Raw genomic sequence first — 16,042 nt, forward strand, 5'->3', positions numbered from 1 at the left:
CCGAGCGGTCTAAGGCGCTGGTTTAAGGCACCAGTCTCTTCGGAGGCGTGGGTTCGAATCCCACCGCTGCCACATTTTTCTGTTTTTTGTGCCATTGTGGTGTTTTCTCGTGGGGTAGAACGCAGCTCCTGTGACCGCCGTGCAGCGTCGGTAGCGTGGCCGAGCGGTCTAAGGCGCTGGTTTCAGGCACCAGTCTCCTCGGAGGCGTGGGTTCGAATCCCACCGCTGCCAATGTTTTCTGTCTCGAAAGCCGCAGCACTGATTACCCGCGACGAAAGCAGCGCAGCAAGCCGTGAGCGTCTCTTTCTTAAATTGTCGTAGCACAGTGCGCGGTGCAACGACATGATTCACAGGCGCCGTTTGGTGTCATAGTGGCTGGCGTTCGTCTCTACGAAATGAGTCCCGAGCATGCCGCTGTACAAAGTGGGAGCGTATAATTTTGTAGTTGTCGTTTAGTAGCGTGTGTATAGATTGCTGTGTTCGCTGGAGTAGCCCTTGTGCCGTTGTCCGGTGTGGTCTAGTGGCTAGGATACCTGGCTCTCACCCAGGAGGCCCGGGTTCGATTCCCGGTACCGGAAAAGCGAGCGCAATTTGTTGCTCCTCTTATGCGACTTGGCCCGACTTAGCTCGACTGACGCTTCGCTGACGCTTGCAGAAAACTACGTTAAGTACGATTCGTGGTCACAAGTGACGGCGAGAGCGATGCGACATCTGTCCACCTCTTATCGAGGCACATACCTGTGGTGAACAGAGTAGGAGGACTGCAAGACACTGCCACGGGGGTTGAATGCAGCTAACCACACTGCTTAGTGTCCTTACATCGCAGACACGTTCGTTTGCCAGTATACATATAATGGAGACCGCGTCTGACACAGTGGTGTGTGGGCCGAGCTTTGCTGTGCATTGCAACATGCAGTCGCGAGGACTGCCCTCGGCGGTGCTTCCGTGGCCGTGATCGTCTAGTGGTTAGGACATTGCGTTGTGGCCGCAATAACCCAGGTTCGAATCCTGGTCACGGCAATTTTTAAAGTTTTGCCTTGGTGTCGCTGCAGTGACGGTTGTGACTCAGTGTTTGAAATCACGGTGCCCTCTTGATTTTTCACTCATGTTCCGCAGGCTGCAGGTGGCACTACCAATTCTTTATCAACACGCAATGCCGCCACACGAGAGCGCGGGCAGCTACCTGTGTAGTTACTCTCTATTCGAAAAGGGCAGTTGTTTGAGGTGCAATGGATGAGCAGCCAGTCGCAGCTGTGTCGTGCACTGTTTCTACAAAAGCGAAGAGCACTGGCACAGGTAGCGTGGCCGAGCGGTCTAAGGCGCTGGTTTAAGGCACCAGTCTCTTCGGAGGCGTGGGTTCGAATCCCACCGCTGCCACATTTTTCTGTTTTTTGTGCCATTGTGGTGTTTTCTCGTGGGGTAGAACGCAGCTCCTGTGACCGCCGTGCAGCGTCGGTAGCGTGGCCGAGCGGTCTAAGGCGCTGGTTTCAGGCACCAGTCTCCTCGGAGGCGTGGGTTCGAATCCCACCGCTGCCAATGTTTTCTGTCTCGAAAGCCGCAGCACTGATTACCCGCGACGAAAGCAGCGCAGCAAGCCGTGAGCGTCTCTTTCTTAAATTGTCGTAGCACAGTGCGCGGTGCAACGACATGATTCACAGGCGCCGTTTGGTGTCATAGTGGCTGGCGTTCGTCTCTACGAAATGAGTCCCGAGCATGCCGCTGTACAAAGTGGGAGCGTATAATTTTGTAGTTGTCGTTTAGTAGCGTGTGTATAGATTGCTGTGTTCGCTGGAGTAGCCCTTGTGCCGTTGTCCGGTGTGGTCTAGTGGCTAGGATACCTGGCTCTCACCCAGGAGGCCCGGGTTCGATTCCCGGTACCGGAAAAGCGAGCGCAATTTGTTGCTCCTCTTATGCGACTTGGCCCGACTTAGCTCGACTGACGCTTCGCTGACGCTTGCAGAAAACTACGTTAAGTACGATTCGTGGTCACAAGTGACGGCGAGAGCGATGCGACATCTGTCCACCTCTTATCGAGGCACATACCTGTGGTGAACAGAGTAGGAGGACTGCAAGACACTGCCACGGGGGTTGAATGCAGCTAACCACACTGCTTAGTGTCCTTACATCGCAGACACGTTCGTTTGCCAGTATACATATAATGGAGACCGCGTCTGACACAGTGGTGTGTGGGCCGAGCTTTGCTGTGCATTGCAACATGCAGTCGCGAGGACTGCCCTCGGCGGTGCTTCCGTGGCCGTGATCGTCTAGTGGTTAGGACATTGCGTTGTGGCCGCAATAACCCAGGTTCGAATCCTGGTCACGGCAATTTTTAAAGTTTTGCCTTGGTGTCGCTGCAGTGACGGTTGTGACTCAGTGTTTGAAATCACGGTGCCCTCTTGATTTTTCACTCATGTTCCGCAGGCTGCAGGTGGCACTACCAATTCTTTATCAACACGCAATGCCGCCACACGAGAGCGCGGGCAGCTACCTGTGTAGTTACTCTCTATTCGAAAAGGGCAGTTGTTTGAGGTGCAATGGATGAGCAGCCAGTCGCAGCTGTGTCGTGCACTGTTTCTACAAAAGCGAAGAGCACTGGCACAGGTAGCGTGGCCGAGCGGTCTAAGGCGCTGGTTTAAGGCACCAGTCTCTTCGGAGGCGTGGGTTCGAATCCCACCGCTGCCACATTTTTCTGTTTTTTGTGCCATTGTGGTGTTTTCTCGTGGGGTAGAACGCAGCTCCTGTGACCGCCGTGCAGCGTCGGTAGCGTGGCCGAGCGGTCTAAGGCGCTGGTTTCAGGCACCAGTCTCCTCGGAGGCGTGGGTTCGAATCCCACCGCTGCCAATGTTTTCTGTCTCGAAAGCCGCAGCACTGATTACCCGCGACGAAAGCAGCGCAGCAAGCCGTGAGCGTCTCTTTCTTAAATTGTCGTAGCACAGTGCGCGGTGCAACGACATGATTCACAGGCGCCGTTTGGTGTCATAGTGGCTGGCGTTCGTCTCTACGAAATGAGTCCCGAGCATGCCGCTGTACAAAGTGGGAGCGTATAATTTTGTAGTTGTCGTTTAGTAGCGTGTGTATAGATTGCTGTGTTCGCTGGAGTAGCCCTTGTGCCGTTGTCCGGTGTGGTCTAGTGGCTAGGATACCTGGCTCTCACCCAGGAGGCCCGGGTTCGATTCCCGGTACCGGAAAAGCGAGCGCAATTTGTTGCTCCTCTTATGCGACTTGGCCCGACTTAGCTCGACTGACGCTTCGCTGACGCTTGCAGAAAACTACGTTAAGTACGATTCGTGGTCACAAGTGACGGCGAGAGCGATGCGACATCTGTCCACCTCTTATCGAGGCACATACCTGTGGTGAACAGAGTAGGAGGACTGCAAGACACTGCCACGGGGGTTGAATGCAGCTAACCACACTGCTTAGTGTCCTTACATCGCAGACACGTTCGTTTGCCAGTATACATATAATGGAGACCGCGTCTGACACAGTGGTGTGTGGGCCGAGCTTTGCTGTGCATTGCAACATGCAGTCGCGAGGACTGCCCTCGGCGGTGCTTCCGTGGCCGTGATCGTCTAGTGGTTAGGACATTGCGTTGTGGCCGCAATAACCCAGGTTCGAATCCTGGTCACGGCAATTTTTAAAGTTTTGCCTTGGTGTCGCTGCAGTGACGGTTGTGACTCAGTGTTTGAAATCACGGTGCCCTCTTGATTTTTCACTCATGTTCCGCAGGCTGCAGGTGGCACTACCAATTCTTTATCAACACGCAATGCCGCCACACGAGAGCGCGGGCAGCTACCTGTGTAGTTACTCTCTATTCGAAAAGGGCAGTTGTTTGAGGTGCAATGGATGAGCAGCCAGTCGCAGCTGTGTCGTGCACTGTTTCTACAAAAGCGAAGAGCACTGGCACAGGTAGCGTGGCCGAGCGGTCTAAGGCGCTGGTTTAAGGCACCAGTCTCTTCGGAGGCGTGGGTTCGGATCCCACCGCTGCCACATTTTTCTGTTTTTTGTGCCATTGTGGTGTTTTCTCGTGGGGTAGAACGCAGCTCCTGTGACCGCCGTGCAGCGTCGGTAGCGTGGCCGAGCGGTCTAAGGCGCTGGTTTCAGGCACCAGTCTCCTCGGAGGCGTGGGTTCGAATCCCACCGCTGCCAATGTTTTCTGTCTCGAAAGCCGCAGCACTGATTACCCGCGACGAAAGCAGCGCAGCAAGCCGTGAGCGTCTCTTTCTTAAATTGTCGTAGCACAGTGCGCGGTGCAACGACATGATTCACAGGCGCCGTTTGGTGTCATAGTGGCTGGCGTTCGTCTCTACGAAATGAGTCCCGAGCATGCCGCTGTACAAAGTGGGAGCGTATAATTTTGTAGTTGTCGTTTAGTAGCGTGTGTATAGATTGCTGTGTTCGCTGGAGTAGCCCTTGTGCCGTTGTCCGGTGTGGTCTAGTGGCTAGGATACCTGGCTCTCACCCAGGAGGCCCGGGTTCGATTCCCGGTACCGGAAAAGCGAGCGCAATTTGTTGCTCCTCTTATGCGACTTGGCCCGACTTAGCTCGACTGACGCTTCGCTGACGCTTGCAGAAAACTACGTTAAGTACGATTCGTGGTCACAAGTGACGGCGAGAGCGATGCGACATCTGTCCACCTCTTATCGAGGCACATACCTGTGGTGAACAGAGTAGGAGGACTGCAAGACACTGCCACGGGGGTTGAATGCAGCTAACCACACTGCTTAGTGTCCTTACATCGCAGACACGTTCGTTTGCCAGTATACATATAATGGAGACCGCGTCTGACACAGTGGTGTGTGGGCCGAGCTTTGCTGTGCATTGCAACATGCAGTCGCGAGGACTGCCCTCGGCGGTGCTTCCGTGGCCGTGATCGTCTAGTGGTTAGGACATTGCGTTGTGGCCGCAATAACCCAGGTTCGAATCCTGGTCACGGCAATTTTTAAAGTTTTGCCTTGGTGTCGCTGCAGTGACGGTTGTGACTCAGTGTTTGAAATCACGGTGCCCTCTTGATTTTTCACTCATGTTCCGCAGGCTGCAGGTGGCACTACCAATTCTTTATCAACACGCAATGCCGCCACACGAGAGCGCGGGCAGCTACCTGTGTAGTTACTCTCTATTCGAAAAGGGCAGTTGTTTGAGGTGCAATGGATGAGCAGCCAGTCGCAGCTGTGTCGTGCACTGTTTCTACAAAAGCGAAGAGCACTGGCACAGGTAGCGTGGCCGAGCGGTCTAAGGCGCTGGTTTAAGGCACCAGTCTCTTCGGAGGCGTGGGTTCGAATCCCACCGCTGCCACATTTTTCTGTTTTTTGTGCCATTGTGGTGTTTTCTCGTGGGGTAGAACGCAGCTCCTGTGACCGCCGTGCAGCGTCGGTAGCGTGGCCGAGCGGTCTAAGGCGCTGGTTTCAGGCACCAGTCTCCTCGGAGGCGTGGGTTCGAATCCCACCGCTGCCAATGTTTTCTGTCTCGAAAGCCGCAGCACTGATTACCCGCGACGAAAGCAGCGCAGCAAGCCGTGAGCGTCTCTTTCTTAAATTGTCGTAGCACAGTGCGCGGTGCAACGACATGATTCACAGGCGCCGTTTGGTGTCATAGTGGCTGGCGTTCGTCTCTACGAAATGAGTCCCGAGCATGCCGCTGTACAAAGTGGGAGCGTATAATTTTGTAGTTGTCGTTTAGTAGCGTGTGTATAGATTGCTGTGTTCGCTGGAGGAGCCCTTGTGCCGTTGTCCGGTGTGGTCTAGTGGCTAGGATACCTGGCTCTCACCCAGGAGGCCCGGGTTCGATTCCCGGTACCGGAAAAGCGAGCGCAATTTGTTGCTCCTCTTATGCGACTTGGCCCGACTTAGCTCGACTGACGCTTCGCTGACGCTTGCAGAAAACTACGTTAAGTACGATTCGTGGTCACAAGTGACGGCGAGAGCGATGCGACATCTGTCCACCTCTTATCGAGGCACATACCTGTGGTGAACAGAGTAGGAGGACTGCAAGACACTGCCACGGGGGTTGAATGCAGCTAACCACACTGCTTAGTGTCCTTACATCGCAGACACGTTCGTTTGCCAGTATACATATAATGGAGACCGCGTCTGACACAGTGGTGTGTGGGCCGAGCTTTGCTGTGCATTGCAACATGCAGTCGCGAGGACTGCCCTCGGCGGTGCTTCCGTGGCCGTGATCGTCTAGTGGTTAGGACATTGCGTTGTGGCCGCAATAACCCAGGTTCGAATCCTGGTCACGGCAATTTTTAAAGTTTTGCCTTGGTGTCGCTGCAGTGACGGTTGTGACTCAGTGTTTGAAATCACGGTGCCCTCTTGATTTTTCACTCATGTTCCGCAGGCTGCAGGTGGCACTACCAATTCTTTATCAACACGCAATGCCGCCACACGAGAGCGCGGGCAGCTACCTGTGTAGTTACTCTCTATTCGAAAAGGGCAGTTGTTTGAGGTGCAATGGATGAGCAGCCAGTCGCAGCTGTGTCGTGCACTGTTTCTACAAAAGCGAAGAGCACTGGCACAGGTAGCGTGGCCGAGCGGTCTAAGGCGCTGGTTTAAGGCACCAGTCTCTTCGGAGGCGTGGGTTCGAATCCCACCGCTGCCACATTTTTCTGTTTTTTGTGCCATTGTGGTGTTTTCTCGTGGGGTAGAACGCAGCTCCTGTGACCGCCGTGCAGCGTCGGTAGCGTGGCCGAGCGGTCTAAGGCGCTGGTTTCAGGCACCAGTCTCCTCGGAGGCGTGGGTTCGAATCCCACCGCTGCCAATGTTTTCTGTCTCGAAAGCCGCAGCACTGATTACCCGCGACGAAAGCAGCGCAGCAAGCCGTGAGCGTCTCTTTCTTAAATTGTCGTAGCACAGTGCGCGGTGCAACGACATGATTCACAGGCGCCGTTTGGTGTCATAGTGGCTGGCGTTCGTCTCTACGAAATGAGTCCCGAGCATGCCGCTGTACAAAGTGGGAGCGTATAATTTTGTAGTTGTCGTTTAGTAGCGTGTGTATAGATTGCTGTGTTCGCTGGAGGAGCCCTTGTGCCGTTGTCCGGTGTGGTCTAGTGGCTAGGATACCTGGCTCTCACCCAGGAGGCCCGGGTTCGATTCCCGGTACCGGAAAAGCGAGCGCAATTTGTTGCTCCTCTTATGCGACTTGGCCCGACTTAGCTCGACTGACGCTTCGCTGACGCTTGCAGAAAACTACGTTAAGTACGATTCGTGGTCACAAGTGACGGCGAGAGCGATGCGACATCTGTCCACCTCTTATCGAGGCACATACCTGTGGTGAACAGAGTAGGAGGACTGCAAGACACTGCCACGGGGGTTGAATGCAGCTAACCACACTGCTTAGTGTCCTTACATCGCAGACACGTTCGTTTGCCAGTATACATATAATGGAGACCGCGTCTGACACAGTGGTGTGTGGGCCGAGCTTTGCTGTGCATTGCAACATGCAGTCGCGAGGACTGCCCTCGGCGGTGCTTCCGTGGCCGTGATCGTCTAGTGGTTAGGACATTGCGTTGTGGCCGCAATAACCCAGGTTCGAATCCTGGTCACGGCAATTTTTAAAGTTTTGCCTTGGTGTCGCTGCAGTGACGGTTGTGACTCAGTGTTTGAAATCACGGTGCCCTCTTGATTTTTCACTCATGTTCCGCAGGCTGCAGGTGGCACTACCAATTCTTTATCAACACGCAATGCCGCCACACGAGAGCGCGGGCAGCTACCTGTGTAGTTACTCTCTATTCGAAAAGGGCAGTTGTTTGAGGTGCAATGGATGAGCAGCCAGTCGCAGCTGTGTCGTGCACTGTTTCTACAAAAGCGAAGAGCACTGGCACAGGTAGCGTGGCCGAGCGGTCTAAGGCGCTGGTTTAAGGCACCAGTCTCTTCGGAGGCGTGGGTTCGGATCCCACCGCTGCCACATTTTTCTGTTTTTTGTGCCATTGTGGTGTTTTCTCGTGGGGTAGAACGCAGCTCCTGTGACCGCCGTGCAGCGTCGGTAGCGTGGCCGAGCGGTCTAAGGCGCTGGTTTCAGGCACCAGTCTCCTCGGAGGCGTGGGTTCGAATCCCACCGCTGCCAATGTTTTCTGTCTCGAAAGCCGCAGCACTGATTACCCGCGACGAAAGCAGCGCAGCAAGCCGTGAGCGTCTCTTTCTTAAATTGTCGTAGCACAGTGCGCGGTGCAACGACATGATTCACAGGCGCCGTTTGGTGTCATAGTGGCTGGCGTTCGTCTCTACGAAATGAGTCCCGAGCATGCCGCTGTACAAAGTGGGAGCGTATAATTTTGTAGTTGTCGTTTAGTAGCGTGTGTATAGATTGCTGTGTTCGCTGGAGTAGCCCTTGTGCCGTTGTCCGGTGTGGTCTAGTGGCTAGGATACCTGGCTCTCACCCAGGAGGCCCGGGTTCGATTCCCGGTACCGGAAAAGCGAGCGCAATTTGTTGCTCCTCTTATGCGACTTGGCCCGACTTAGCTCGACTGACGCTTCGCTGACGCTTGCAGAAAACTACGTTAAGTACGATTCGTGGTCACAAGTGACGGCGAGAGCGATGCGACATCTGTCCACCTCTTATCGAGGCACATACCTGTGGTGAACAGAGTAGGAGGACTGCAAGACACTGCCACGGGGGTTGAATGCAGCTAACCACACTGCTTAGTGTCCTTACATCGCAGACACGTTCGTTTGCCAGTATACATATAATGGAGACCGCGTCTGACACAGTGGTGTGTGGGCCGAGCTTTGCTGTGCATTGCAACATGCAGTCGCGAGGACTGCCCTCGGCGGTGCTTCCGTGGCCGTGATCGTCTAGTGGTTAGGACATTGCGTTGTGGCCGCAATAACCCAGGTTCGAATCCTGGTCACGGCAATTTTTAAAGTTTTGCCTTGGTGTCGCTGCAGTGACGGTTGTGACTCAGTGTTTGAAATCACGGTGCCCTCTTGATTTTTCACTCATGTTCCGCAGGCTGCAGGTGGCACTACCAATTCTTTATCAACACGCAATGCCGCCACACGAGAGCGCGGGCAGCTACCTGTGTAGTTACTCTCTATTCGAAAAGGGCAGTTGTTTGAGGTGCAATGGATGAGCAGCCAGTCGCAGCTGTGTCGTGCACTGTTTCTACAAAAGCGAAGAGCACTGGCACAGGTAGCGTGGCCGAGCGGTCTAAGGCGCTGGTTTAAGGCACCAGTCTCTTCGGAGGCGTGGGTTCGAATCCCACCGCTGCCACATTTTTCTGTTTTTTGTGCCATTGTGGTGTTTTCTCGTGGGGTAGAACGCAGCTCCTGTGACCGCCGTGCAGCGTCGGTAGCGTGGCCGAGCGGTCTAAGGCGCTGGTTTCAGGCACCAGTCTCCTCGGAGGCGTGGGTTCGAATCCCACCGCTGCCAATGTTTTCTGTCTCGAAAGCCGCAGCACTGATTACCCGCGACGAAAGCAGCGCAGCAAGCCGTGAGCGTCTCTTTCTTAAATTGTCGTAGCACAGTGCGCGGTGCAACGACATGATTCACAGGCGCCGTTTGGTGTCATAGTGGCTGGCGTTCGTCTCTACGAAATGAGTCCCGAGCATGCCGCTGTACAAAGTGGGAGCGTATAATTTTGTAGTTGTCGTTTAGTAGCGTGTGTATAGATTGCTGTGTTCGCTGGAGGAGCCCTTGTGCCGTTGTCCGGTGTGGTCTAGTGGCTAGGATACCTGGCTCTCACCCAGGAGGCCCGGGTTCGATTCCCGGTACCGGAAAAGCGAGCGCAATTTGTTGCTCCTCTTATGCGACTTGGCCCGACTTAGCTCGACTGACGCTTCGCTGACGCTTGCAGAAAACTACGTTAAGTACGATTCGTGGTCACAAGTGACGGCGAGAGCGATGCGACATCTGTCCACCTCTTATCGAGGCACATACCTGTGGTGAACAGAGTAGGAGGACTGCAAGACACTGCCACGGGGGTTGAATGCAGCTAACCACACTGCTTAGTGTCCTTACATCGCAGACACGTTCGTTTGCCAGTATACATATAATGGAGACCGCGTCTGACACAGTGGTGTGTGGGCCGAGCTTTGCTGTGCATTGCAACATGCAGTCGCGAGGACTGCCCTCGGCGGTGCTTCCGTGGCCGTGATCGTCTAGTGGTTAGGACATTGCGTTGTGGCCGCAATAACCCAGGTTCGAATCCTGGTCACGGCAATTTTTAAAGTTTTGCCTTGGTGTCGCTGCAGTGACGGTTGTGACTCAGTGTTTGAAATCACGGTGCCCTCTTGATTTTTCACTCATGTTCCGCAGGCTGCAGGTGGCACTACCAATTCTTTATCAACACGCAATGCCGCCACACGAGAGCGCGGGCAGCTACCTGTGTAGTTACTCTCTATTCGAAAAGGGCAGTTGTTTGAGGTGCAATGGATGAGCAGCCAGTCGCAGCTGTGTCGTGCACTGTTTCTACAAAAGCGAAGAGCACTGGCACAGGTAGCGTGGCCGAGCGGTCTAAGGCGCTGGTTTAAGGCACCAGTCTCTTCGGAGGCGTGGGTTCGAATCCCACCGCTGCCACATTTTTCTGTTTTTTGTGCCATTGTGGTGTTTTCTCGTGGGGTAGAACGCAGCTCCTGTGACCGCCGTGCAGCGTCGGTAGCGTGGCCGAGCGGTCTAAGGCGCTGGTTTCAGGCACCAGTCTCCTCGGAGGCGTGGGTTCGAATCCCACCGCTGCCAATGTTTTCTGTCTCGAAAGCCGCAGCACTGATTACCCGCGACGAAAGCAGCGCAGCAAGCCGTGAGCGTCTCTTTCTTAAATTGTCGTAGCACAGTGCGCGGTGCAACGACATGATTCACAGGCGCCGTTTGGTGTCATAGTGGCTGGCGTTCGTCTCTACGAAATGAGTCCCGAGCATGCCGCTGTACAAAGTGGGAGCGTATAATTTTGTAGTTGTCGTTTAGTAGCGTGTGTATAGATTGCTGTGTTCGCTGGAGGAGCCCTTGTGCCGTTGTCCGGTGTGGTCTAGTGGCTAGGATACCTGGCTCTCACCCAGGAGGCCCGGGTTCGATTCCCGGTACCGGAAAAGCGAGCGCAATTTGTTGCTCCTCTTATGCGACTTGGCCCGACTTAGCTCGACTGACGCTTCGCTGACGCTTGCAGAAAACTACGTTAAGTACGATTCGTGGTCACAAGTGACGGCGAGAGCGATGCGACATCTGTCCACCTCTTATCGAGGCACATACCTGTGGTGAACAGAGTAGGAGGACTGCAAGACACTGCCACGGGGGTTGAATGCAGCTAACCACACTGCTTAGTGTCCTTACATCGCAGACACGTTCGTTTGCCAGTATACATATAATGGAGACCGCGTCTGACACAGTGGTGTGTGGGCCGAGCTTTGCTGTGCATTGCAACATGCAGTCGCGAGGACTGCCCTCGGCGGTGCTTCCGTGGCCGTGATCGTCTAGTGGTTAGGACATTGCGTTGTGGCCGCAATAACCCAGGTTCGAATCCTGGTCACGGCAATTTTTAAAGTTTTGCCTTGGTGTCGCTGCAGTGACGGTTGTGACTCAGTGTTTGAAATCACGGTGCCCTCTTGATTTTTCACTCATGTTCCGCAGGCTGCAGGTGGCACTACCAATTCTTTATCAACACGCAATGCCGCCACACGAGAGCGCGGGCAGCTACCTGTGTAGTTACTCTCTATTCGAAAAGGGCAGTTGTTTGAGGTGCAATGGATGAGCAGCCAGTCGCAGCTGTGTCGTGCACTGTTTCTACAAAAGCGAAGAGCACTGGCACAGGTAGCGTGGCCGAGCGGTCTAAGGCGCTGGTTTAAGGCACCAGTCTCTTCGGAGGCGTGGGTTCGGATCCCACCGCTGCCACATTTTTCTGTTTTTTGTGCCATTGTGGTGTTTTCTCGTGGGGTAGAACGCAGCTCCTGTGACCGCCGTGCAGCGTCGGTAGCGTGGCCGAGCGGTCTAAGGCGCTGGTTTCAGGCACCAGTCTCCTCGGAGGCGTGGGTTCGAATCCCACCGCTGCCAATGTTTTCTGTCTCGAAAGCCGCAGCACTGATTACCCGCGACGAAAGCAGCGCAGCAAGCCGTGAGCGTCTCTTTCTTAAATTGTCGTAGCACAGTGCGCGGTGCAACGACATGATTCACAGGCGCCGTTTGGTGTCATAGTGGCTGGCGTTCGTCTCTACGAAATGAGTCCCGAGCATGCCGCTGTACAAAGTGGGAGCGTATAATTTTGTAGTTGTCGTTTAGTAGCGTGTGTATAGATTGCTGTGTTCGCTGGAGTAGCCCTTGTGCCGTTGTCCGGTGTGGTCTAGTGGCTAGGATACCTGGCTCTCACCCAGGAGGCCCGGGTTCGATTCCCGGTACCGGAAAAGCGAGCGCAATTTGTTGCTCCTCTTATGCGACTTGGCCCGACTTAGCTCGACTGACGCTTCGCTGACGCTTGCAGAAAACTACGTTAAGTACGATTCGTGGTCACAAGTGACGGCGAGAGCGATGCGACATCTGTCCACCTCTTATCGAGGCACATACCTGTGGTGAACAGAGTAGGAGGACTGCAAGACACTGCCACGGGGGTTGAATGCAGCTAACCACACTGCTTAGTGTCCTTACATCGCAGACACGTTCGTTTGCCAGTATACATATAATGGAGACCGCGTCTGACACAGTGGTGTGTGGGCCGAGCTTTGCTGTGCATTGCAACATGCAGTCGCGAGGACTGCCCTCGGCGGTGCTTCCGTGGCCGTGATCGTCTAGTGGTTAGGACATTGCGTTGTGGCCGCAATAACCCAGGTTCGAATCCTGGTCACGGCAATTTTTAAAGTTTTGCCTTGGTGTCGCTGCAGTGACGGTTGTGACTCAGTGTTTGAAATCACGGTGCCCTCTTGATTTTTCACTCATGTTCCGCAGGCTGCAGGTGGCACTACCAATTCTTTATCAACACGCAATGCCGCCACACGAGAGCGCGGGCAGCTACCTGTGTAGTTACTCTCTATTCGAAAAGGGCAGTTGTTTGAGGTGCAATGGATGAGCAGCCAGTCGCAGCTGTGTCGTGCACTGTTTCTACAAAAGCGAAGAGCACTGGCACAGGTAGCGTGGCCGAGCGGTCTAAGGCGCTGGTTTAAGGCACCAGTCTCTTCGGAGGCGTGGGTTCGAATCCCACCGCTGCCACATTTTTCTGTTTTTTGTGCCATTGTGGTGTTTTCTCGTGGGGTAGAACGCAGCTCCTGTGACCGCCGTGCAGCGTCGGTAGCGTGGCCGAGCGGTCTAAGGCGCTGGTTTCAGGCACCAGTCTCCTCGGAGGCGTGGGTTCGAATCCCACCGCTGCCAATGTTTTCTGTCTCGAAAGCCGCAGCACTGATTACCCGCGACGAAAGCAGCGCAGCAAGCCGTGAGCGTCTCTTTCTTAAATTGTCGTAGCACAGTGCGCGGTGCAACGACATGATTCACAGGCGCCGTTTGGTGTCATAGTGGCTGGCGTTCGTCTCTACGAAATGAGTCCCGAGCATGCCGCTGTACAAAGTGGGAGCGTATAATTTTGTAGTTGTCGTTTAGTAGCGTGTGTATAGATTGCTGTGTTCGCTGGAGGAGCCCTTGTGCCGTTGTCCGGTGTGGTCTAGTGGCTAGGATACCTGGCTCTCACCCAGGAGGCCCGGGTTCGATTCCCGGTACCGGAAAAGCGAGCGCAATTTGTTGCTCCTCTTATGCGACTTGGCCCGACTTAGCTCGACTGACGCTTCGCTGACGCTTGCAGAAAACTACGTTAAGTACGATTCGTGGTCACAAGTGACGGCGAGAGCGATGCGACATCTGTCCACCTCTTATCGAGGCACATACCTGTGGTGAACAGAGTAGGAGGACTGCAAGACACTGCCACGGGGGTTGAATGCAGCTAACCACACTGCTTAGTGTCCTTACATCGCAGACACGTTCGTTTGCCAGTATACATATAATGGAGACCGCGTCTGACACAGTGGTGTGTGGGCCGAGCTTTGCTGTGCATTGCAACATGCAGTCGCGAGGACTGCCCTCGGCGGTGCTTCCGTGGCCGTGATCGTCTAGTGGTTAGGACATTGCGTTGTGGCCGCAATAACCCAGGTTCGAATCCTGGTCACGGCAATTTTTAAAGTTTTGCCTTGGTGTCGCTGCAGTGACGGTTGTGACTCAGTGTTTGAAATCACGGTGCCCTCTTGATTTTTCACTCATGTTCCGCAGGCTGCAGGTGGCACTACCAATTCTTTATCAACACGCAATGCCGCCACACGAGAGCGCGGGCAGCTACCTGTGTAGTTACTCTCTATTCGAAAAGGGCAGTTGTTTGAGGTGCAATGGATGAGCAGCCAGTCGCAGCTGTGTCGTGCACTGTTTCTACAAAAGCGAAGAGCACTGGCACAGGTAGCGTGGCCGAGCGGTCTAAGGCGCTGGTTTAAGGCACCAGTCTCTTCGGAGGCGTGGGTTCGAATCCCACCGCTGCCACATTTTTCTGTTTTTTGTGCCATTGTGGTGTTTTCTCGTGGGGTAGAACGCAGCTCCTGTGACCGCCGTGCAGCGTCGGTAGCGTGGCCGAGCGGTCTAAGGCGCTGGTTTCAGGCACCAGTCTCCTCGGAGGCGTGGGTTCGAATCCCACCGCTGCCAATGTTTTCTGTCTCGAAAGCCGCAGCACTGATTACCCGCGACGAAAGCAGCGCAGCAAGCCGTGAGCGTCTCTTTCTTAAATTGTCGTAGCACAGTGCGCGGTGCAACGACATGATTCACAGGCGCCGTTTGGTGTCATAGTGGCTGGCGTTCGTCTCTACGAAATGAGTCCCGAGCATGCCGCTGTACAAAGTGGGAGCGTATAATTTTGTAGTTGTCGTTTAGTAGCGTGTGTATAGATTGCTGTGTTCGCTGGAGTAGCCCTTGTGCCGTTGTCCGGTGTGGTCTAGTGGCTAGGATACCTGGCTCTCACCCAGGAGGCCCGGGTTCGATTCCCGGTACCGGAAAAGCGAGCGCAATTTGTTGCTCCTCTTATGCGACTTGGCCCGACTTAGCTCGACTGACGCTTCGCTGACGCTTGCAGAAAACTACGTTAAGTACGATTCGTGGTCACAAGTGACGGCGAGAGCGATGCGACATCTGTCCACCTCTTATCGAGGCACATACCTGTGGTGAACAGAGTAGGAGGACTGCAAGACACTGCCACGGGGGTTGAATGCAGCTAACCACACTGCTTAGTGTCCTTACATCGCAGACACGTTCGTTTGCCAGTATACATATAATGGAGACCGCGTCTGACACAGTGGTGTGTGGGCCGAGCTTTGCTGTGCATTGCAACATGCAGTCGCGAGGACTGCCCTCGGCGGTGCTTCCGTGGCCGTGATCGTCTAGTGGTTAGGACATTGCGTTGTGGCCGCAATAACCCAGGTTCGAATCCTGGTCACGGCAATTTTTAAAGTTTTGCCTTGGTGTCGCTGCAGTGACGGTTGTGACTCAGTGTTTGAAATCACGGTGCCCTCTTGATTTTTCACTCATGTTCCGCAGGCTGCAGGTGGCACTACCAATTCTTTATCAACACGCAATGCCGCCACACGAGAGCGCGGGCAGCTACCTGTGTAGTTACTCTCTATTCGAAAAGGGCAGTTGTTTGAGGTGCAATGGATGAGCAGCCAGTCGCAGCTGTGTCGTGCACTGTTTCTACAAAAGCGAAGAGCACTGGCACAGGTAGCGTGGCCGAGCGGTCTAAGGCGCTGGTTTAAGGCACCAGTCTCTTCGGAGGCGTGGGTTCGAATCCCACCGCTGCCACATTTTTCTGTTTTTTGTGCCATTGTGGTGTTTTCTCGTGGGGTAGAACGCAGCTCCTGTGACCGCCGTGCAGCGTCGGTAGCGTGGCCGAGCGGTCTAAGGCGCTGGTTTCAGGCACCAGTCTCCTCGGAGGCGTGGGTTCGAATCCCACCGCTGCCAATGTTTTCTGTCTCGAAAGCCGCAGCACTGATTACCCGCGACGAAAGCAGCGCAGCAAGCCGTGAGCGTCTCTTTCTTAAATTGTCGTAGCACAGTGCGCGGTGCAACGACATGATTCACAGGCGCCGTTTGGTGTCATAGTGGCTGGCGT

At 54.5% G+C, this 16,042-nt stretch overlaps 49 non-coding genes across 49 annotated transcripts; all 49 read left to right on the forward strand.

Moving 5' to 3' along the window:
* The first annotated feature begins 149 nt into the window (after nt 1–149).
* Nucleotides 150–231, forward strand: Trnal-cag (transfer RNA leucine (anticodon CAG)). Its single transcript has one exon. It is a non-coding gene; the product is annotated as a tRNA-Leu (tRNA).
* Nucleotides 232–506: 275 nt separating this feature from the next.
* On the forward strand, nt 507–578 carry Trnae-cuc (transfer RNA glutamic acid (anticodon CUC)). Its single transcript has one exon. It is a non-coding gene; the product is annotated as a tRNA-Glu (tRNA).
* A 370-nt stretch (nt 579–948) lies between these two features.
* On the forward strand, nt 949–1,020 carry Trnah-gug (transfer RNA histidin (anticodon GUG)). Its single transcript has one exon. It is a non-coding gene; the product is annotated as a tRNA-His (tRNA).
* A 275-nt stretch (nt 1,021–1,295) lies between these two features.
* Nucleotides 1,296–1,377, forward strand: Trnal-aag (transfer RNA leucine (anticodon AAG)). The gene has a single exon. It is a non-coding gene; the product is annotated as a tRNA-Leu (tRNA).
* A 77-nt stretch (nt 1,378–1,454) lies between these two features.
* Trnal-cag (transfer RNA leucine (anticodon CAG)) lies at nt 1,455–1,536 on the forward strand. Its single transcript has one exon. It is a non-coding gene; the product is annotated as a tRNA-Leu (tRNA).
* A 275-nt stretch (nt 1,537–1,811) lies between these two features.
* Nucleotides 1,812–1,883, forward strand: Trnae-cuc (transfer RNA glutamic acid (anticodon CUC)). Its single transcript has one exon. It is a non-coding gene; the product is annotated as a tRNA-Glu (tRNA).
* A 370-nt stretch (nt 1,884–2,253) lies between these two features.
* On the forward strand, nt 2,254–2,325 carry Trnah-gug (transfer RNA histidin (anticodon GUG)). The gene has a single exon. It is a non-coding gene; the product is annotated as a tRNA-His (tRNA).
* A 275-nt stretch (nt 2,326–2,600) lies between these two features.
* Nucleotides 2,601–2,682, forward strand: Trnal-aag (transfer RNA leucine (anticodon AAG)). Its single transcript has one exon. It is a non-coding gene; the product is annotated as a tRNA-Leu (tRNA).
* A 77-nt stretch (nt 2,683–2,759) lies between these two features.
* Trnal-cag (transfer RNA leucine (anticodon CAG)) lies at nt 2,760–2,841 on the forward strand. Its single transcript has one exon. It is a non-coding gene; the product is annotated as a tRNA-Leu (tRNA).
* A 275-nt stretch (nt 2,842–3,116) lies between these two features.
* Nucleotides 3,117–3,188, forward strand: Trnae-cuc (transfer RNA glutamic acid (anticodon CUC)). The gene has a single exon. It is a non-coding gene; the product is annotated as a tRNA-Glu (tRNA).
* A 370-nt stretch (nt 3,189–3,558) lies between these two features.
* On the forward strand, nt 3,559–3,630 carry Trnah-gug (transfer RNA histidin (anticodon GUG)). The gene has a single exon. It is a non-coding gene; the product is annotated as a tRNA-His (tRNA).
* A 275-nt stretch (nt 3,631–3,905) lies between these two features.
* On the forward strand, nt 3,906–3,987 carry Trnal-aag (transfer RNA leucine (anticodon AAG)). Its single transcript has one exon. It is a non-coding gene; the product is annotated as a tRNA-Leu (tRNA).
* Nucleotides 3,988–4,064: 77 nt separating this feature from the next.
* Nucleotides 4,065–4,146, forward strand: Trnal-cag (transfer RNA leucine (anticodon CAG)). Its single transcript has one exon. It is a non-coding gene; the product is annotated as a tRNA-Leu (tRNA).
* Nucleotides 4,147–4,421: 275 nt separating this feature from the next.
* Nucleotides 4,422–4,493, forward strand: Trnae-cuc (transfer RNA glutamic acid (anticodon CUC)). The gene has a single exon. It is a non-coding gene; the product is annotated as a tRNA-Glu (tRNA).
* A 370-nt stretch (nt 4,494–4,863) lies between these two features.
* Trnah-gug (transfer RNA histidin (anticodon GUG)) lies at nt 4,864–4,935 on the forward strand. Its single transcript has one exon. It is a non-coding gene; the product is annotated as a tRNA-His (tRNA).
* A 275-nt stretch (nt 4,936–5,210) lies between these two features.
* On the forward strand, nt 5,211–5,292 carry Trnal-aag (transfer RNA leucine (anticodon AAG)). Its single transcript has one exon. It is a non-coding gene; the product is annotated as a tRNA-Leu (tRNA).
* A 77-nt stretch (nt 5,293–5,369) lies between these two features.
* Trnal-cag (transfer RNA leucine (anticodon CAG)) lies at nt 5,370–5,451 on the forward strand. The gene has a single exon. It is a non-coding gene; the product is annotated as a tRNA-Leu (tRNA).
* Nucleotides 5,452–5,726: 275 nt separating this feature from the next.
* Nucleotides 5,727–5,798, forward strand: Trnae-cuc (transfer RNA glutamic acid (anticodon CUC)). The gene has a single exon. It is a non-coding gene; the product is annotated as a tRNA-Glu (tRNA).
* Nucleotides 5,799–6,168: 370 nt separating this feature from the next.
* Nucleotides 6,169–6,240, forward strand: Trnah-gug (transfer RNA histidin (anticodon GUG)). Its single transcript has one exon. It is a non-coding gene; the product is annotated as a tRNA-His (tRNA).
* A 275-nt stretch (nt 6,241–6,515) lies between these two features.
* Trnal-aag (transfer RNA leucine (anticodon AAG)) lies at nt 6,516–6,597 on the forward strand. The gene has a single exon. It is a non-coding gene; the product is annotated as a tRNA-Leu (tRNA).
* Nucleotides 6,598–6,674: 77 nt separating this feature from the next.
* On the forward strand, nt 6,675–6,756 carry Trnal-cag (transfer RNA leucine (anticodon CAG)). The gene has a single exon. It is a non-coding gene; the product is annotated as a tRNA-Leu (tRNA).
* Nucleotides 6,757–7,031: 275 nt separating this feature from the next.
* Nucleotides 7,032–7,103, forward strand: Trnae-cuc (transfer RNA glutamic acid (anticodon CUC)). Its single transcript has one exon. It is a non-coding gene; the product is annotated as a tRNA-Glu (tRNA).
* A 370-nt stretch (nt 7,104–7,473) lies between these two features.
* Trnah-gug (transfer RNA histidin (anticodon GUG)) lies at nt 7,474–7,545 on the forward strand. The gene has a single exon. It is a non-coding gene; the product is annotated as a tRNA-His (tRNA).
* A 275-nt stretch (nt 7,546–7,820) lies between these two features.
* Nucleotides 7,821–7,902, forward strand: Trnal-aag (transfer RNA leucine (anticodon AAG)). Its single transcript has one exon. It is a non-coding gene; the product is annotated as a tRNA-Leu (tRNA).
* Nucleotides 7,903–7,979: 77 nt separating this feature from the next.
* On the forward strand, nt 7,980–8,061 carry Trnal-cag (transfer RNA leucine (anticodon CAG)). The gene has a single exon. It is a non-coding gene; the product is annotated as a tRNA-Leu (tRNA).
* Nucleotides 8,062–8,336: 275 nt separating this feature from the next.
* Nucleotides 8,337–8,408, forward strand: Trnae-cuc (transfer RNA glutamic acid (anticodon CUC)). The gene has a single exon. It is a non-coding gene; the product is annotated as a tRNA-Glu (tRNA).
* Nucleotides 8,409–8,778: 370 nt separating this feature from the next.
* On the forward strand, nt 8,779–8,850 carry Trnah-gug (transfer RNA histidin (anticodon GUG)). The gene has a single exon. It is a non-coding gene; the product is annotated as a tRNA-His (tRNA).
* A 275-nt stretch (nt 8,851–9,125) lies between these two features.
* On the forward strand, nt 9,126–9,207 carry Trnal-aag (transfer RNA leucine (anticodon AAG)). Its single transcript has one exon. It is a non-coding gene; the product is annotated as a tRNA-Leu (tRNA).
* Nucleotides 9,208–9,284: 77 nt separating this feature from the next.
* Trnal-cag (transfer RNA leucine (anticodon CAG)) lies at nt 9,285–9,366 on the forward strand. The gene has a single exon. It is a non-coding gene; the product is annotated as a tRNA-Leu (tRNA).
* A 275-nt stretch (nt 9,367–9,641) lies between these two features.
* Trnae-cuc (transfer RNA glutamic acid (anticodon CUC)) lies at nt 9,642–9,713 on the forward strand. The gene has a single exon. It is a non-coding gene; the product is annotated as a tRNA-Glu (tRNA).
* Nucleotides 9,714–10,083: 370 nt separating this feature from the next.
* On the forward strand, nt 10,084–10,155 carry Trnah-gug (transfer RNA histidin (anticodon GUG)). Its single transcript has one exon. It is a non-coding gene; the product is annotated as a tRNA-His (tRNA).
* A 275-nt stretch (nt 10,156–10,430) lies between these two features.
* Nucleotides 10,431–10,512, forward strand: Trnal-aag (transfer RNA leucine (anticodon AAG)). The gene has a single exon. It is a non-coding gene; the product is annotated as a tRNA-Leu (tRNA).
* A 77-nt stretch (nt 10,513–10,589) lies between these two features.
* Trnal-cag (transfer RNA leucine (anticodon CAG)) lies at nt 10,590–10,671 on the forward strand. Its single transcript has one exon. It is a non-coding gene; the product is annotated as a tRNA-Leu (tRNA).
* A 275-nt stretch (nt 10,672–10,946) lies between these two features.
* On the forward strand, nt 10,947–11,018 carry Trnae-cuc (transfer RNA glutamic acid (anticodon CUC)). The gene has a single exon. It is a non-coding gene; the product is annotated as a tRNA-Glu (tRNA).
* Nucleotides 11,019–11,388: 370 nt separating this feature from the next.
* On the forward strand, nt 11,389–11,460 carry Trnah-gug (transfer RNA histidin (anticodon GUG)). Its single transcript has one exon. It is a non-coding gene; the product is annotated as a tRNA-His (tRNA).
* A 275-nt stretch (nt 11,461–11,735) lies between these two features.
* Trnal-aag (transfer RNA leucine (anticodon AAG)) lies at nt 11,736–11,817 on the forward strand. Its single transcript has one exon. It is a non-coding gene; the product is annotated as a tRNA-Leu (tRNA).
* A 77-nt stretch (nt 11,818–11,894) lies between these two features.
* On the forward strand, nt 11,895–11,976 carry Trnal-cag (transfer RNA leucine (anticodon CAG)). The gene has a single exon. It is a non-coding gene; the product is annotated as a tRNA-Leu (tRNA).
* A 275-nt stretch (nt 11,977–12,251) lies between these two features.
* Nucleotides 12,252–12,323, forward strand: Trnae-cuc (transfer RNA glutamic acid (anticodon CUC)). Its single transcript has one exon. It is a non-coding gene; the product is annotated as a tRNA-Glu (tRNA).
* Nucleotides 12,324–12,693: 370 nt separating this feature from the next.
* Nucleotides 12,694–12,765, forward strand: Trnah-gug (transfer RNA histidin (anticodon GUG)). The gene has a single exon. It is a non-coding gene; the product is annotated as a tRNA-His (tRNA).
* A 275-nt stretch (nt 12,766–13,040) lies between these two features.
* On the forward strand, nt 13,041–13,122 carry Trnal-aag (transfer RNA leucine (anticodon AAG)). Its single transcript has one exon. It is a non-coding gene; the product is annotated as a tRNA-Leu (tRNA).
* A 77-nt stretch (nt 13,123–13,199) lies between these two features.
* Trnal-cag (transfer RNA leucine (anticodon CAG)) lies at nt 13,200–13,281 on the forward strand. The gene has a single exon. It is a non-coding gene; the product is annotated as a tRNA-Leu (tRNA).
* A 275-nt stretch (nt 13,282–13,556) lies between these two features.
* Trnae-cuc (transfer RNA glutamic acid (anticodon CUC)) lies at nt 13,557–13,628 on the forward strand. The gene has a single exon. It is a non-coding gene; the product is annotated as a tRNA-Glu (tRNA).
* Nucleotides 13,629–13,998: 370 nt separating this feature from the next.
* Trnah-gug (transfer RNA histidin (anticodon GUG)) lies at nt 13,999–14,070 on the forward strand. Its single transcript has one exon. It is a non-coding gene; the product is annotated as a tRNA-His (tRNA).
* Nucleotides 14,071–14,345: 275 nt separating this feature from the next.
* Trnal-aag (transfer RNA leucine (anticodon AAG)) lies at nt 14,346–14,427 on the forward strand. The gene has a single exon. It is a non-coding gene; the product is annotated as a tRNA-Leu (tRNA).
* A 77-nt stretch (nt 14,428–14,504) lies between these two features.
* Trnal-cag (transfer RNA leucine (anticodon CAG)) lies at nt 14,505–14,586 on the forward strand. Its single transcript has one exon. It is a non-coding gene; the product is annotated as a tRNA-Leu (tRNA).
* A 275-nt stretch (nt 14,587–14,861) lies between these two features.
* On the forward strand, nt 14,862–14,933 carry Trnae-cuc (transfer RNA glutamic acid (anticodon CUC)). The gene has a single exon. It is a non-coding gene; the product is annotated as a tRNA-Glu (tRNA).
* Nucleotides 14,934–15,303: 370 nt separating this feature from the next.
* On the forward strand, nt 15,304–15,375 carry Trnah-gug (transfer RNA histidin (anticodon GUG)). Its single transcript has one exon. It is a non-coding gene; the product is annotated as a tRNA-His (tRNA).
* A 275-nt stretch (nt 15,376–15,650) lies between these two features.
* Trnal-aag (transfer RNA leucine (anticodon AAG)) lies at nt 15,651–15,732 on the forward strand. Its single transcript has one exon. It is a non-coding gene; the product is annotated as a tRNA-Leu (tRNA).
* Nucleotides 15,733–15,809: 77 nt separating this feature from the next.
* On the forward strand, nt 15,810–15,891 carry Trnal-cag (transfer RNA leucine (anticodon CAG)). Its single transcript has one exon. It is a non-coding gene; the product is annotated as a tRNA-Leu (tRNA).
* Nucleotides 15,892–16,042: the final 151 nt, after the last annotated feature.

This window comes from Schistocerca gregaria, unplaced genomic scaffold (assembly GCF_023897955.1).
Source record: "Schistocerca gregaria isolate iqSchGreg1 unplaced genomic scaffold, iqSchGreg1.2 ptg001055l, whole genome shotgun sequence".
NCBI classification, from domain to species: Eukaryota; Metazoa; Arthropoda; class Insecta; order Orthoptera; family Acrididae; genus Schistocerca; species Schistocerca gregaria.